Source organism: Lynx rufus, unplaced genomic scaffold (genome assembly GCF_022079265.1).
Source record: "Lynx rufus isolate CCGP_SWC_20201006 ecotype Redwood Valley unplaced genomic scaffold, mLynRuf1.p SCAF_1, whole genome shotgun sequence".
In the NCBI taxonomy this organism is placed as follows: domain Eukaryota; kingdom Metazoa; phylum Chordata; class Mammalia; order Carnivora; family Felidae; genus Lynx; species Lynx rufus.
In genome coordinates, this window is record NW_025814823.1 from 193,752,984 (window position 1) to 193,769,519 (window position 16,536).

The 16,536-nt window shown below is 42.3% G+C and overlaps 1 protein-coding gene and 1 pseudogene across 4 annotated transcripts in view; both read right to left on the reverse strand.

Annotated features, from left to right (window-relative positions):
- Window positions 1-16,536, reverse strand: part of GRIA1 (glutamate ionotropic receptor AMPA type subunit 1) — a 304,474-nt gene that overhangs the window by 164,276 nt on the left and 123,662 nt on the right. The gene's annotated exons all lie outside the window — the stretch shown is intronic.
- LOC124526335 (adenosine deaminase-like protein) lies at window positions 11,524-12,274 on the reverse strand (annotated as a pseudogene).

Here is a 16,536-nt window from a genome sequence, read left to right on the forward strand (position 1 = left end):
CTGGGGAGAGGGAATATACAAATGGGGTAAAGCAAATGCAAATGAATATGTAGATGCATTTAGTTAATTTTTAAGTTGTCAAATATCCAATAGTGGCTGGTTAGCTTCAGATGTCACCCAGAGGAGCTAGATAACGTTCACTGAAGCAGTAACGCAGAGTAAAAGCTACCATTTATTGAGTATTTACTAAACATTTGTATTGCTAAACATGAGCATTAATTTCTTTATTTCCCACAACAATCTCATGAAAAAGGTATTAGCATCTCCATTTACAGATGAAGATACAAGGTTTCAAAGTCACATGGACACGGCTGACCTGGGAATCAAAACTAGGTCAGTCTGCACTTCAACCCCACTCCTGTAGCCATCCTGCCTTCAGAAAAGCAAACAGACAAACTGACATCCCTCCTTACACCTACTCCCCTGTGATGATGCAAATTTCATCACCACCCTCTCCACTCATTTCAGTCCTTTGAGATCCCACTCAAACACCACCGCTCCTGCAACAACCCCCATCTGAATCAATCCATCCCTCCTTCGGCTCTTACCTCACATTTCCATTAGTGCCCTTAGCACTTTTCTGCCTTGTTCTAGAGTTGATTGTGTCTGGTCCTCCCTTTACACACAAAGCAAGTTGTTCAGACTCTCATTTTGACACTTAGTGTTTTGCATTAATACCACCCATGCCTGGATTTGTCTCCCATCTTTTGCAATCAACATTTCCCTTAAAGACAGGAACTGTGTCTTAGGAATCTTTCCATGGACCTGGCACTTAATAGTGCTTTGGGAACAGATGCTTGCTAGGGGAGGCTGGCACACACAGCTGGTTTCTCCATCCTGTCTGCTCTATCAGCTGTGACACCCCTCCAGAGTACTTTTCCTTGCACCTTTCCCATGGTCAGGGTCATTGGGCACTGCCAGGAGGGATCTGGGAGTCCTGTGTGGAACAACTTTCAGATAAGTGAAGGAGGTGAAGGAGGAAACTGCCCTTCTCCATTGCCACTCTTGTCCCTGTGGTCCTCTTTCTTCCAATGCAGACCTGTCCTCTTTGGCATCCTCAGAGTTCACTTTAGGGAAAGGATTGCTTATCCCATTCTCTTACTTTGGAGTTAGTCACTTATTTCTTCCTTCCTGGGGAATTAAGTCTCTGATCCCCATAAAGAAATCTTTAGAGATCCTTTTTCAAGGGAGAGAGGCTTCGAGAGCCATACTTGGGATACCTACATGCCTATGCTGCCTCCTGGCTGGCTATTTGAGTGGTTAAGAGCACAGGGTCTGACAGTGGACAAACTCCATTCAATTCCCCAATCTGTCCCTTGGGCAAGTTAATTAGTAACTCTGAAATCTTTGCTGCCTCATCTGTATTACAGAAATAATAACAGTACCCACCTAATGGTGCTGCTTTGAGAATTAAGTGCATTTAAAATGTGTTCTTAGCACACAGTGTCTGGCTACCATGGTGTCTGTTGTTCCAGATGCTATTGTTGTGATGTTGCTGCTGTTTTGTAAACAACATCATCTCACCACTAGAGAGATAAGAGCAACATGTAGCTGAAAACCTTACCTCTGCAGTTAGTAGGAAACAAAAAGTCACATGTAGCTTCTAGCTGGAGCCTAAGAATAGCTGTAGTTAAGTTTCTGCTTAAAAATAACTTGCACGCTTTTAGGCTTTTAGAATCCAAGGTGTTTTAGAGAGCATCTTTATCAATTATGCCATTTTATAGAAAATGGAAGCTCAGGGAGGTGAAATGGCATTTCCAGAGTCAATCAGCCAAATGTCAGGCAAGGTGACACTCAAAGTCAGGTCTCCTGACCCCAGTCCACCCAGTGTATTTCTCACTGGGTATCCCTTGAGCGGCTGCCCTTTTCTTGGATTTAACCACTGTGTGCTCTCTCCACCTTCCCCATCAGTCCCCATGGTAATCTGGGCACCACCTGAAGATGTTGCTTTGCCTGGGATGGAGAAGACCATGGTGCTACATCTTGCAGAATAGACACTGCTGAGATGAGTGTATTTCTCTATGCAGACAAGTTTCAACTCTGGTCTAACTGTCCGTTACTGTCACTCCTACGTGAACCAATTCTGCTGAAACTAATGTGCCAATGTTAATATTAGAACTGCAGGTTAAGGGTCTAGTCCTCCCGTTCAAAGGCTGCCATTGAACTCTTGCCAATGAGAATCGCACTGGCATCTGGAGTGAGTGTCAACAGTATAAAACATGAGGAAAATAAGGTAGATTTGTCATTCTCCACATCGAGAGAGCAGAGTCAAGGCCTAGCCTAACTACCAGAGATGAGATGAGGTAAGACCCTGGATGGAAATCACTCAAGGTGCAACTGTGGGGAAGAGACCTTAACCAGACCTGTCAGGTGCTCTGACTCCCAGAGCACACCGGACAAGCCCTCTGCTCTAAACATGCGCCTAAATATGCTTTGTACCTTACCACCTCTGAACTTTTGTTCGCATTGCTCTTTCTGCTTTCCTCTATTATTTAAAATTATATAGGACTCTGTATCATTTTTAAAAAGCATTTTTATTCCTGCTGTTTTGCTGAATAATCAGAACTCTGTGAGGCAAGTGCTTATCACTGCTATGTCACTGATAAGAAACTGGCAATTTAGAGGCACAAGAAGACTTGCCCTGGGCCACAAAGCTCATCTTGCAGTCAGGCCTTTTTCATTCTCCAATCTCCAGGTTCAGAGACTTTCCATATGTGAGAGTCAGTGTAGCCTCCAGGCTTTAAGCCGGATGTAAGCTCCAGATTGCCTGGGTTTGAATCCTGGCACTTGTCGTTTGCTACTTGCTCATAGTATGAGCCTAAGCCTATTAATTAGATAGGCTATGCCTCAGTTCCTCTATAGGCAGAATGGGAATAATCATAGTTTCTGTGTCAAAACAATGAGAGGAGTAAATGAGTTTTTATGTGCAAAATGCTTAGAACAGTGGCTGGCACAAAATACCTGCTCAGTAAATGTTGCTATGGCAACTACACTGCTTCCTGTTTGAATTCTCTCTGCCAACGCTCATCTGAAATGCCATGAAGTGCTGTTCTGACTTTTTGTAAATAGATGCAATTCCTGTCTCTTTCAGACCCTGTAATCATTTGTACTTTGCTCCCAGCACACAGTGTGTTCTGCTGTGCACCGGAGATATCTGTAAACCTGCTTTTCTCATCTAACTCCCGCTCGCCTGTGAGTGCTGTGGTATCTGAGAGAGCCCTCTGATATAAGTACATCCCCTGCAGTGCCTGGCATGGTGCTCAATGCCAAAGAGAAAAGCAGTTGGCAAATATTAGTTCCACTTTACTCAGTTAAACCCAGAATTCCAGTTCCCATGAAGTCCCAGAATGTTAGGGCTGGAAAGACTCCTTAGGGATCAGCCAATCCTCTCGTGTGGCTGGATAACTGGGCTGCCGCCAGACGGAAAGGTACTTGTCCAAAGTCACACTTGTTAGTGGCAGAAATAGGCATGGAAACCAGATCTCATCCTACCAGCAGCCCTGGGCTCCACCCAAAGCACAGGGCTGCGTCTCTCTCCATGGAATGGAGGGGGAAACAGCCCATGTAGCAGAAGTAAAGAGCAAAGGATGGGACAAATGGCAGCACACAGCTAAGCTTCAGCACCACTACTGCTCCCGGGATTGAAATGCATTAGGAAAATGCATCTCCAGAAGACTACCAGGGAGGAAGAACTGGAATAAACTGCATGACCAATAAGGTAGTTTCTCTGAACGAACCTGGGATATCTCTGCGGCATGAATGCATCAGGAGCCCTGCAAAGGAAAAGCTTCTGGATCCTGAATATATTAAAATGCAAACCTTGAAGTGGTTCTTCTCCTCTTTCCACTTAACACATAATCGAAACTGATGTCCTCATACTTTGGGCTCCAGAACACGTTCTTCTTGCTGAGATTTGTATATAGTCAAGACTAAGATGCACCGTCCCTGTACACAGAGGCTATTTTTCACAGTTCTGGTAGGAATAAGGAAAGGTAAAGTTCTTATCAGCCTACGCCCCAGAGCCTCTTTTCCACAGACTATTGTCATGTTGTTTCCCCTTGTTGAGTTTCAGATAATGTTTAGATTCATGTAAAATGAATCAGAGATCATTCTGTACTGGTCAGCTTGACTTGGCCAGAGAAATGTTTTGATGGCTGATACTGTCAAGTCTTGTCTTCCAAAGTAAGATAAGGTAAATAGGTTTTAAGGTGATAAGCTCCCCCATCATCTCTGATGTAAATGCCTTGAGGGAGGGGGGTGGTGAGAAGCTAGTTCTGAGGACAGTGGGGGTTTGCAGGAGCACAATAAGCAGGCACAGCCCTGGAGTGGGGTCTACTGAGGCTTACATCCTCACCTCTGGCTCGTTCAGAGGATGACACCCAAGGGCACCCGTAACCACCAAGTGAGCCTCTGAAAAAGGGGGCACGTTGGCTTGCCAAGTCCCGGTTAGTGAGAGGTAATTGTTCACAACACAGCCTTCCTGGGGGGGAAATGCCCAGAGGCCAAACAGTTCTGACCTTGGGATTTTGAGGGAAGTCATCTTCTCCTTTTGCTCTCTATCCAATACATGAGTCATTTTAAAAACATTTTTAATGTCAGGGATAAAAAGTGCTTGTAACAGTCATGCAGGTGAGCCTGGGAGAAGTAAAAAAAAAAAAGACTTTGTGCAAAAGAAATTGATCTAGAAGTCATTTCTAACTATTGACTGACCTGATGGTACGTACCCCTTTGTTTCCTCTAGATTGTTAAAACTAGTTGTCATTATTTCAATCCATACGTTGGTTTAACAGACACACTGGAGACACGTGATGTGATTAGCTTTCAAAGAGCTCGCCCACTATCTTACTGACACCATAAACCATGTATGAAGCAAACTGGCACTAACTTATTATAACCTTTGCCTTAAAGAGTCACCTTCTCAGTCCCTGTGATTGGTATCAACTTCCATACTGCTCCAAAGATGAGCCATTAGGTATGTTGAATGCATATGTTTTGAGTGGCATTTCTAAATTTAAATTTCCCCTGGGCACCAGGGAGCTGACTTGACAATATGGATCCCATTACTTGCAAACAATGCCATTTTCTGTTATCTCGACGGCCTCCATGTTGATGGAAGTAACAATGGTAAAGCATGAAAATGGAATTGGCCTACAAATTTTGAAGTTTAGTGGATTAACAAGATTGATCGCTCTTTATTGCTGTTTGTTTTTCACCCTTACACTTAATCAGTGTCTTCACTTAAAAAAAAAAAAAAAAGAAAGAAAGAAAGAAACTTTATTCCCTTTATGACTGAATGCTCCATCAGCTCGGAACATCCTGAGCTGTCACTTAGTACCTCCTAGTAACATATAACAAGCCCCCGCTGACGCTGTTGAGCTATAAGTTCCTTGAAGTCAGAGACAATCTGACATGAATAAGAACCAGCTCTGCAGGTCTGTCCCTCTTTGTGCTAAGTCCTGGAGGCAGCACTCTGCAGTGCAGGGTCAGCAAATGCATGACACACATACTCTCCTCTTCTGCACCCAGGGCAGACATCACTAATTGATCATGGCATTCCTTCCAATGCAGCCCAGTCAAGGCCTCAGAGTTCCCATCATCAGCATTCCTGGAAGCCACTACCGATTTATCAGAATTCACAGGCTTGATAAAACCTATTTTCTGGCCTAGACTTAATGGTTAAAAGGAAGGGCTTTGGAATTGGACTGATCTGAATTCAAGTCCAAATACTGCCACTTACTTGCTATGTGACTGGGAGAACAGTTGTCCAAGTGCCCTAAATCTCAGTTTTCCCCACTGCAGAGTGTTTCCTCTCATCCTTCGGAGGCCTACATTTATGCATTTCCTCCTCTGAGAAACCTCTATTCACTGAAGGCCTCACCTAGGCCTCAGAAAACACCCTGAGCTTGTTCTTCATAGTCCTTCCCACTGGAGCAGGGATGGGCCCCTTCCTTCTAATTCTCCCCGTTGGCGAGTGAGCTCCTCAAGGGCAGTTACATTTCACAGTTATATTTTCAGAGCCTGGCAAAAGGCTTGGTACAGTAAATAGCTAAAAATAGGGGGTACCATTAACACATCAAAATCACTTAAAACAGTGCTAAGAATATGACAAATGCTCAATAAACATTAGCTCGTCTCATATTTTTTGTTACGTTCCATAATTTGAGGCTCAGAGAAGAAAGTTTACCATGGAGCTAACTGTTACATATGTATGGTTTAATTTTGGATCACTATCACTCTTCAACTGCCAAGGGTACCAAAGGTATCAATACTTCCTACATCTTGAGAGAGCTGCATTCCTTGAAACAGGGCCACTTTCTTCTTTCTCAGGCCCCATAAAACTTAACATGGAGCCTTATACATAACAGGCCTATCTGATCATGTTTTGGGCCGTGCCTGCCAGCCCAACCTTTGCCGATTCCAGCCCCCAACAGGCCTTTGCTAGATACTCCCAGGTTACTGGAGTCCTGCCATTCTCTTTTGAGTACCCATGGCCAAAATATCAGCCCGGGAGGTCTGTCCTGGAATAATCACTTATGGCTGTGGTTCTCAAACTTGAGCATACAGTACATTTGATTTCCGTAGAGGGCTTGTTAAGATGCAGACTGTTGGGCCCCCCCTCAGAATTTCTGATTCTGGGGTAGGGCTTGAGAATCTGCATTTCTATCTTGTTCTCAGATGATACTCTGTGGCTGGTCCTGGACCATTCTTTGAGAATCGCTGACTAATGGAAGACAGGAGATAAAAGACAAACACTCTTGTCTAGAGTATAAAGTTTAAGTTCTTTCATCAGCTCCCAGACTGGTGATGATCTCCATTTGAATCCTGTAAGCTGTATTTGCAACCAATTCTTATTAAAACCAAGGAAATTGACACATAAGTGTCAGCTGCAGGACCTTGATGAAGGATGAACAAGCAGGGTGTCTAAATTTTGCTGATGGAGCTCGCAATTGTCCCCCTTTCTCAGTTGACAACTAGTAAAATGACTTGATACTTTAATATCTCGCAGTTAATATCATAAGTTTGCAGCATACTTTATATTTTTTCAGAGTGTTTTCATCCATATTATCACACCTGATTCTTACAGTTACTGCACTGGGGGGGAGGCAGACAGGAATTAGCATCTCTCTTTAGATGACAAGGACCCAGGTCCGTACCCATGATACCCCATAGTCTCTGATGCAAGTGTCAGTTCTGCCTTTGGCCTCCCTTCATGTGCTAAATCTTAATTTATTTTGGATTGTTACAGATGCTTTGAGTTAGAAGACATCATAAGGAGACCTTCTAATCAGAAGGTTCTAAGGCCCTTGGGGATACAGATTTCATTGGTAGCCTCAGGAAAGCTTTGGACTCTTCTAATACGATACAAATGTGCAAACATATGATACAATTTAAATATAGCTTCCGATTGTACAAGGACCAATTAAAATCCAAGGTCACCATGTTTCATGACTGCAAGAGACACCAATCCCACTGAACTAACTGTAGTCCTGTAAAGATCACCCACCAACCATGGAAGAAGAGCAGAGGCTGTACATTCCACTTTGGTTGGTTGGTTTTTGTGATTTTTAATGGATGAAAAACTGAGATTCAAGAACTCTAGTGATTTGTTTCAGGTACCAGAGCCAAATAAAGGCAGAAGTAAAGTGGGAAGTAGGACTTCCAGAAGGTAATGTGGTACTGTGGCAGGAAAGTAAAGTATGGAAATATCCCAGACTCAGCTAAGCGGCAAATGCGAACTTTTTAGTCTCACCACGCCTCTCACCCATAGACGATGATCTGGAAATAAAGGGAGGAGTACATTTGGCATGGTTGATTCCAGATCCATCAATTCCTGGAATTGATGGGAAAGGAATTAGCATCTCCAAATCTCAGTTTCTACATCCGGGGATGGAGATTAGTAGTAGTGCCGTCACTTAAGATTGTTGTTGTTGCAAGTATGAAAATGACCTAATGATATATAAAGGAACATACCACAGCAGCTAGACCAACCAAATCTCCAATGATGGTGGTACTTTTTGACCATGATAATGGTTAGTAGGTCCACCTACATTATGACCTCTCTATAAATAGGAATCTGACTATTTCCTATGACAGAAGGAATTAGATGAAGCCTCTGTGTAGAGGTCCTTTTACTCCTGGCATTCTAGGGTTCAATAGAAATCTAAAACAAGGACCTTCTTTTTAATGTATAACATACAATGAAGTGTATACAGTGAAGTGACCTATAAATTCTGCTGAACTTTAAAACTTTTTTTAATGTTTTTATTTATTTTTGAAAGACAGAGAGAAACAGCACAAGTGGGGGAGGAGCAGAGAGAGAGGGAAACACAGAATCTGAAGCAGGCTCCAGGCTCTGAGCTGTCAGCACAGATCCCGATGTGGGGAAATTTGTCCTTGAGGTCAAATAGTTGAGGGTATGGCAGCAACACCAATATTTGAACTTACTTTCCCTGACTCCAAACTCAGCATTTTAGCCATATTTTTGCTGATCTCACTCAGATTTTAAGCCAGAAGGGCCCAGCAGTTGTAGCATTTCCTACTCTTCATTTTCTTCTGCTCTCATTGTATTTTTCCGAAAATAAATTTGGTAGACAGTGGGATAAACACACACATTCTTTTTTCCATTTAACATGGATGGTTGGCCCTGGTTCTGCCTGCTGCTTTTATAAGACTCCCACTATGCTTACCCTCACCAATACATTACATAATATAGGGGCAGTAATCCATCTCTCCCCCTGTACCATGGGCTATGTCACTGCCTGATTATAAAGGAGGTCTATCCCCAGGGAAAATGCCCTAACTCAGCCTTTTGGAAAAAGAAAGATCTTCCTCAACTCTAAATGACTGGATTGATGGAATAAACCAAAGTGTTCAAAATGACTTAAGTACAGGATGAATTTGGGGGTTCCCGATCTAGCTCAAGACTCAACTCTTTTTTTTTTTGTCTAATGTCCCGTAGGTGCCATGGCCTCATGGAGTCCCTGTGGACTCTCAGGAAAACTATGCACCTTTAACGAGACACTCCCTTTCATTAAATAAGTTAACAGTAGAGTGGGAAAACAATTTAGCCAATAAAGTGGGAAAACCGTTTAGCCAAACTACATTTCTGACCATAGTCCTATCAAGCTGTTAAGATCTGCCCCCGGACTAAGTGAGGTCGTGATTGTGTGTTATTCAAGTTGGCAGAGACACAGCTGTGTGAACCTTATGAGGTCATTATTCTGAAATGTCTCCATTACTAGCATTGTCAGGAAATGGTATCTTGGAGAAAGTAGGGAACAATTTTATTTTGTAAGTGGCTACATAATTTTAAATGTTTTGAATAGAAAAACTTCCTACTGGGTTCTACATATGCCCCTGCATTTGTAAAAAGAACTGAACATATACGTCACCTTGGCCGATGTGGTGGTGTTGCAGATGGTAAATATTTTCAGAGCTAGGCACTGTATTTTATACTTTTTAGAGAACTCCCCTTGATTTCCTAGAATGGGATCTGACACATAGTAGGCATATGATACCTGGTTTCTTATTGAAAGTCATAAGCATTGGTGTGAGTGATAACTTAAGGACTCCCGAAGCAGTAGGTGTTTTGGTTTTGTTTGTTCGTTTTGGTCACCAGACAGCTTCATACTCGTTGAGCACATAGTCTCCGCTGGGCCCTCCCTCCTTGTCTGCTGTCACTCCTCCCTTTGTCAGCAGCCCCTGCTCACTCCACACTCACCTGCTACTTTTCTTGTCTGCTGCTGTTAACAAGTTCAATGACCAAGACTGTGAAATTACTTAACTTATATTTACACAGTTTTACAGTCAACATGCATTTGCCTGCAGGATGCAAGAGGGATGCGATTCTTTCATCTGGCTTTATTCCACCTTTATATATTAGAAGTCTTCCAGAATTACAAGGTCGTTTAAAATCTGGAAGCTGGGCAAGTGGGGATGCACATAGGATAAAGTGCAAACTACCTCCAGAAGTTGTAATCTTCTTAACTAGACAGTTTAGACCCTAGATTCCATCTATCACACTCTCCATCCCAGCCCCACAGAGATTTCTAGGCCATCTACTTCCACTCTTGCTAAAGTGACAAAATTAAGCCAAATTGCTACGCAAACAGGTTATCTCTGGGGAAAAAAGATTCAATACACAAGAAACCACATAATCCTGTGTTATCTTCTGGTTGTTACTACATCTGTCAAGATGGGTCTGGAGAGTCATAATAGGATGTGGGTGTTCTAAGTGGAAGAAAACAGTTTTAGGAAAATTAGGCCAAAAACACAGTATACATGTGACCTTTTGACCTTTTGGGGGGTGCCAGTGGTTTAGCGTGATAAGAATGTACAGTGTATCAAAAGGACTTAAGGCAAAACAAAAACCAAAAAATAAAAAAAAGCAAAACAAACAAAAAACAAAAAGAAAGGGTAAACTCAAATAATAGACATAAAGAGAAGGATAGTAATTTTAATTGGTCATGGAGACCCACTACAGGAATGAGATGAGGGCATGACCTACTCTTAAGTATACTTTAGGTGGTGACTTCTATAAGATCTTACAGATTGAAAGGAGGTGGCTCAGGAAAACAATTCGGGGATCATATATACCAGCACATCCACTCTTCTTAATCCCAGCACAAGGACCAAATACCACCTTTTCTCATTTCCACTCAGGACACCTTAGAAGAGACTAGATGACCAGACAGAGCCAAAATTGTTGTCCTACTTCCAGATAAAAGAGATGGCTAGTAACACAGCACTCTTCCCCAGAGAGAAGAAGAGAAGCCAATATTCCCAAGGACCAAATGGCTGATTTAGCCACTTCCTGAGAACAAAATGGCAGCCATGTTACAGAACCCCAGCTGTATATTTAGTGGAAAAGATGCATATACTGGACTCTGACACACCCTGGACTCTTCATTTGGACATTTATCTCTTAAAATTTAGGAATGGAGTGTGACTTCACTGGCTCTCTAATTTTCTGAGCATTTGATTGCTTGGCTCAGAGGAATCTTTCTCAATGTGCTAAATATCTATAGCCTTTCTTACGAATACCAGGAATAGTCTTTATATATGAGGGCAGGAAATTTCTTCATATCTCTATGCTTTTACTAAGAAGTGTCCTTCTGTCTGAAATGCTTTACTCTTCCAACTTTCCCTAATGATAACACTAGAAGACAAGTAGCAGCATAAACAGCAGTGGCCATGATAAACATCTGAATAGGTACAAAGAACAGAGCTCTTTGCTGAATTCCTAATGTATTACCTCATTTGGAATTCCCAATATTGTAATTTACGTCATTTCAAAAGTATGGATTAAAATGGTGTAGGCAGCATAAATAACTTGGCTAGTTTCACACAGTCCAAACATTCAGGGATAGGAAGCTTAATAATCACATGGCCTTCAATTCAACTTTTTATAACAATTTCTAAATGATTTTTACATTTTTAAGACAGTACGCTTCCCTACAAATGGGTGGCAACTTGGAAGCTGCAGGAAGAAGGGACAGAAGGTTGTCTGCAGGACCTGAAGTCCTAACCTTTACCCAAAGGCATTGAGTGTTGCCTCAAAAGGCCACCAGATCCAGGGATCCTCCTTCAGAGCAGTTAAGAAAAGTCCAATGCCAGATTCTGTTCAGGAAGCAAGTACAGGAGTACTTGTGAGTGGCTTTTTGGGGGTGGGGGAGGCAGAATCTCTGAAAAACGTAATGCTAATGTCAGACATACTTTTTTAGCTTCTAAAAGAGGTTCCAGGAAGTCTTTAGCTTGTCCTGCGGTAGGGTTTCCACTGAGGGCAGGGTCAAGAACTATAACTTTAGTAGAAAGGTACAACTCTTCATCAAGTTTAACAGTCTCCTTGGCTACCAACGGGCCAACCTTGTCTGCCTATTGCTATTAAATACTTGCCATCAACGTATTAAGTTTTCTTGTTGGACAATTTACACCCTCCAGTACAGATTCTATGAAAGTGTTCCTAGGCCTGCAGCATTTTCTCTTGGTGTGTTCCTTAGCTCCATGTACCTGACACCATCCTCTGAAAATTCTTTAATGACATCTTTTGTAACCATGAGCATATCTTCATGGTTAGTAGTAAGCTGATGAGTAATTTGAACTATCTGGAAACATTCCTCTAATGACAGGATCGTGGATTTTAAGACCTGGGCTTTTTGGCTATTAATTTCTTCATGGTGTTAGAACCAATGAGTTCATTCAAGTGGGCATGAAGTTCCACTTTAGGTAATTCCGAGTAAAATGTTGCCTTCCATGGCCCTTGTTCTTCCTCCATCACAAATTAGCAGGATAAGAAGTTCCTCAAACCTTTTGTTCTTTGTCTAAACAATACAGCGTATTTCAATCAGTAAGTGTGGTGGTTTGAATTTCCTTCCGATTGCTTTTCTTCCCCATTTTGATACAATTAGCTGTATGTGTAGCTCTGGGCTCAGCTTCATCACCACGATGGGCCATTGCTCTTGAGTCTCTCCTGCCCTTGTGCCTGCAAATCCTTGAGGATGGGGCAGGGGGAGCATGGAGCACCACGAATAATAGTATCCTCAGTAGGAGTTCCCTGGCTGCTTTGCCAATTCGGGTACCACATGTGGCCCTCCACTCATCCACCAAGGGCTATTACAACTACTATAGCGCCCTGTGGCACTGCCTGCGTGTCCTACCCAACTTTTCAGAAATCCTTTGCCCTTAGGCTTCAATTAGTGCCCAGGAATGTACTCCTCCCTTTGAATGCTGCTGCTGTATATTACTTGGACCCATATGATGGCAATATCTACCTAAAATTCATTCATTCATACGTTTTTATTAAATGACATACTACATGCCAGGCACTGTGCTAGGCCCTGGGAGGCTAGATTGCTATCCTGGAGGAACTCAGAGATGAGTATGTGGGAAACATAAGTGATTAGAATGTGGGGTAAGAAGCATTATGAACAGGAGTCAGGAAGAGTTCCAAAGAGAGCATAAAGGGGGGAATAGCTAACCCAGTTGTTAAGTGCTTGAGAAGCCTTCCAGGGGAAAGTGTTAGTGAATCTGGGACCTACATAACAAATAGGATTGTGGCAGGTGAAGAATGGAAATATCCCAGACTCAGCTAAGTGGCAAATGCGAACTTTTTAGTCTCACCACGCCTCTCACCCATGGACGATGATCTGGAAATAAAGGGAGGAGTACATTTGGCATGGTTGATTCCAGATCCATCAATTCCTGGAATTGATGGGAAAGGAATTAGCATCTCCAAATCTCAGTTTCTACATCCGGGGATGGAGATTAGTAGTAGTGCCATCACTTAAGATTGTTGTTGTTGCAAGTATGAAAATGACCTAATGATATATAAAGGAACATACCACAGGAGCTAGACCAACCAAATCTCCAATGATGGTGGTACTTTTTGACCATGATAATGGTTAGTAGGTCCACCTACATTATGACCTCTCTATAAATAGGAATCTGACTATTTTTCTTTGTGTTTCTCACTGTGGCTTAAACTACACAGATTTACTAACAGGTATTCAGTAAGTTCCTGCTGACAGATTTGTTTGTATACATTTTTCCATTAATTCATTAAACATATTTATTGAGCACTTACTATGTGCCTGTCTCTGACCTTCATGCTGTGGATACAAGAATGAACAAAGCACATTCCTGGAGCTCTCATCCTAAAATTCTGACCAGCAGTTCCATAAAATTGATGGTTACTTATATCGTGAAATCAGGTTTGGAAAATACCATCCAAAGCATAAGAATCACCTGACTTGTTAGTGATAATAACTGTAATTCCACTTGATGTTTCTGAAGAACCTGATTCCTTATCTTAAGAACTCTTCAACCAATTTAGTGTTTTTCCACCTGCTACTGGGTCTTGCCTGAATTGAAAATGATGATTTGCACTTCACTCCACAATTCACATCACAGCTCCCCCCGCCACCACGGTCCTTATCAGCAATAGACCAATTTGTTAATCTGCTTCTTTCTTTTAACTGCCTTCTGCTGGTACCTGAGAGGCTGTCTGTCTGCATAGAGAGGGGGGTGGATTATCAGTCAAACAACTCAAGTTGTAACCTCAGTTGTGCAAGTAATCAATTTTGATATGTTTTTTCATTTATTCTTTCGATGAATATTAATGGAGCGCTTAATAGAGGCCCAGCATGTTCTGGTCGAGGGCTCAGGTGCTGGAGTCAGAATGCCTAAGTTAGAAACTAGCTCTGCTACTTTTCAGCCATATAATCATGGGTGACTGACTTGACCACTCAGTTTTCTGATCTGCAAAATGGGGATAATAATCACATCCACCTCACAGGATGGTTGTAAGTATTAAATACATGTAAAAATACAGGTAAAAAAAATCTTAGAACAGCATACCTTAAACTAGTAAGTTCTCAATAAATGTTAGATGCTATTACCTTATTGTTAACATCTATTGTTACTCTCAAATGCCAGATGCTGTATATAGCACTGAGGAAATAGGGTGTGGGGGCAAGGACATGGTGTTTATCCTTAGAGATCTTGCTTCTATTAGATGAAGAGACATTAGGAACTGACTTCTCAAATAAATACATAATTAAAAATTGTGATAAATACCAGGAGGAAATGAACAGGGTATAGTGTGTGGTCTGAGACTGAAAGAATAGACAGAAGGTGAAGTACTGAAGAAGGGGTGTATGCCATGTGTGAAGGACTGTCCAGGAAGAGAGAAAAGCATGTGCAAAGGCCCTAAGACAGGGACTGAAGGGCCTTTGTGGTTACAGGTAGAGGCTGAGGTAGAGAGGACGCTGAGGCAACAGGCAGGGTCCAAGCCACGCAGTGGAGTTTGAGAATTTTCCTAAGGGCAAAGGAAAACCACCCATGGTGCATGGTTTCCTTTCTGGCACACAGATTTCCCAAACCTGAGGTGAGAGAATTATACAAAAAATCATCCCGGGGCATCTGGGTGGCTCAATTGGTTAAGATCCAACCCTTGGTTTTGGCTCAGGTTATGATCTCATGGTTGTGAGATCAAGCCCCACATCAGGCTTTGCACTGAGCATGGAGCCTGCTTGGGATTCTCTCTCTCCTCTCTCTCTGCCCGTCCCCGCCCTCTCTCTAAATAAATAAATAAACTCAAAAAATTATCTCAAGCTCCTTTAAGACTAAACAACATAAGATTCTGTGGCGACTAACAACAACAACAACAACAACAACAACAACAACAGAAAGGTGGTTTCTGGGAAAAGTAGAGAAAAAAAAAGTAGAGGTAGAAAAGGGACGAAAGAGGGAGACAGGGAGGTAAGAAATAAGGAAAGAAGCCGCTGACTACAACTTCAGAAGAAACATAAAGTCGAGAAATGCAATGTTAAAAGCTCGGTGCAGAGATGCAGACTAGGTATCTATTACATCCGTGTGTGTGTGTGTGTGTGTGTGTAGGTGTCTTTGATGCATGTATTTGTACATTCACTGATTTGGCAGGAGCCCAAACTGGGGGAGCTTTTCCATGGGTGACAAATAAGTGTAATGGGCTGGAAACAGAGAGGAAGAAAAATGCTGTGTCATTCATTTTGGTTAATGCACGATTACTGGATATAAAGATGCATCTGGAACAGCGTCTGCTGGAAAGCTGGTGTTCAGGCATTGAAACGCCTGCCGAGGCATGGTTCAGCGGCTCCTTTCAGGAGCTGCTCGCTGGAAATCAAACAGAATTACATTAGGAAAGGCGTGGCAGAGAAAGTACTCTCCAGAACAGGAAATTTTACTGAGAGGAAAAGAAAAGGGAGTTTAGTCCAAAAAGAAGGGCTGACTCCAAGAATGCTAATTTGTTCAAACCTTCCGGAGCCCAGAGGAATTTGAGCACTTCTTGCCTTAATATTCAGATGTGGTGGTGCAAAGAAGTAGGCAAGGTAGTGAAAAGCAAAAAGAAGTAAGTGTTCTTTTGGCCCATATTTCTCCTTCCTGGCTGAGTAGGGGTATAATTTAAGGATTTATGAAGGGGAAGCACACTAGTCCTATTCTGCAAACACTTTATAATGCTAATACCACCTCTGGCTGTCAGAATTTACTGATACGGGTCTCTAGGGTTGTGTATCATATGAACCTAGCAGCAAATGCTGGGAAGAATACTGGTGACGTTCCCTCAATGCAAGGAGAAGTAGAAGAAGCCCCGTATGGTTCGGGAAAAGTTCTTTTCTGGTAAGGAAACAGCCACTGGTAGTATGTCTTATTCTCTCAACTACTCCTGATTTGCCAGTGGTTCAATTAGCATACGCTTGATTGAATTAATAATAGCGGCTGCCATTTAATAGACATTTACAATATGTTTTAGGTACTGAAAGCACATTATTCCACTGAATCTTCACAGTGCATGGTAAGATAGAGTCGAACACCATTTTATGCATGAGGAAACAGAGGCTCGGAGAGGTTAAGGAACACGTACAAAGGCACAGGTAGCTAGAATTGGTATACAGGTCCACGTTCCATTTGGGCCCCAATTTTCTTATCCATAAAATGGAGCTGGTTAATACCCTCTTCAAATTCTCCTGTTCCCAAAGCCCCCTCAGAGAGACTGCAGAT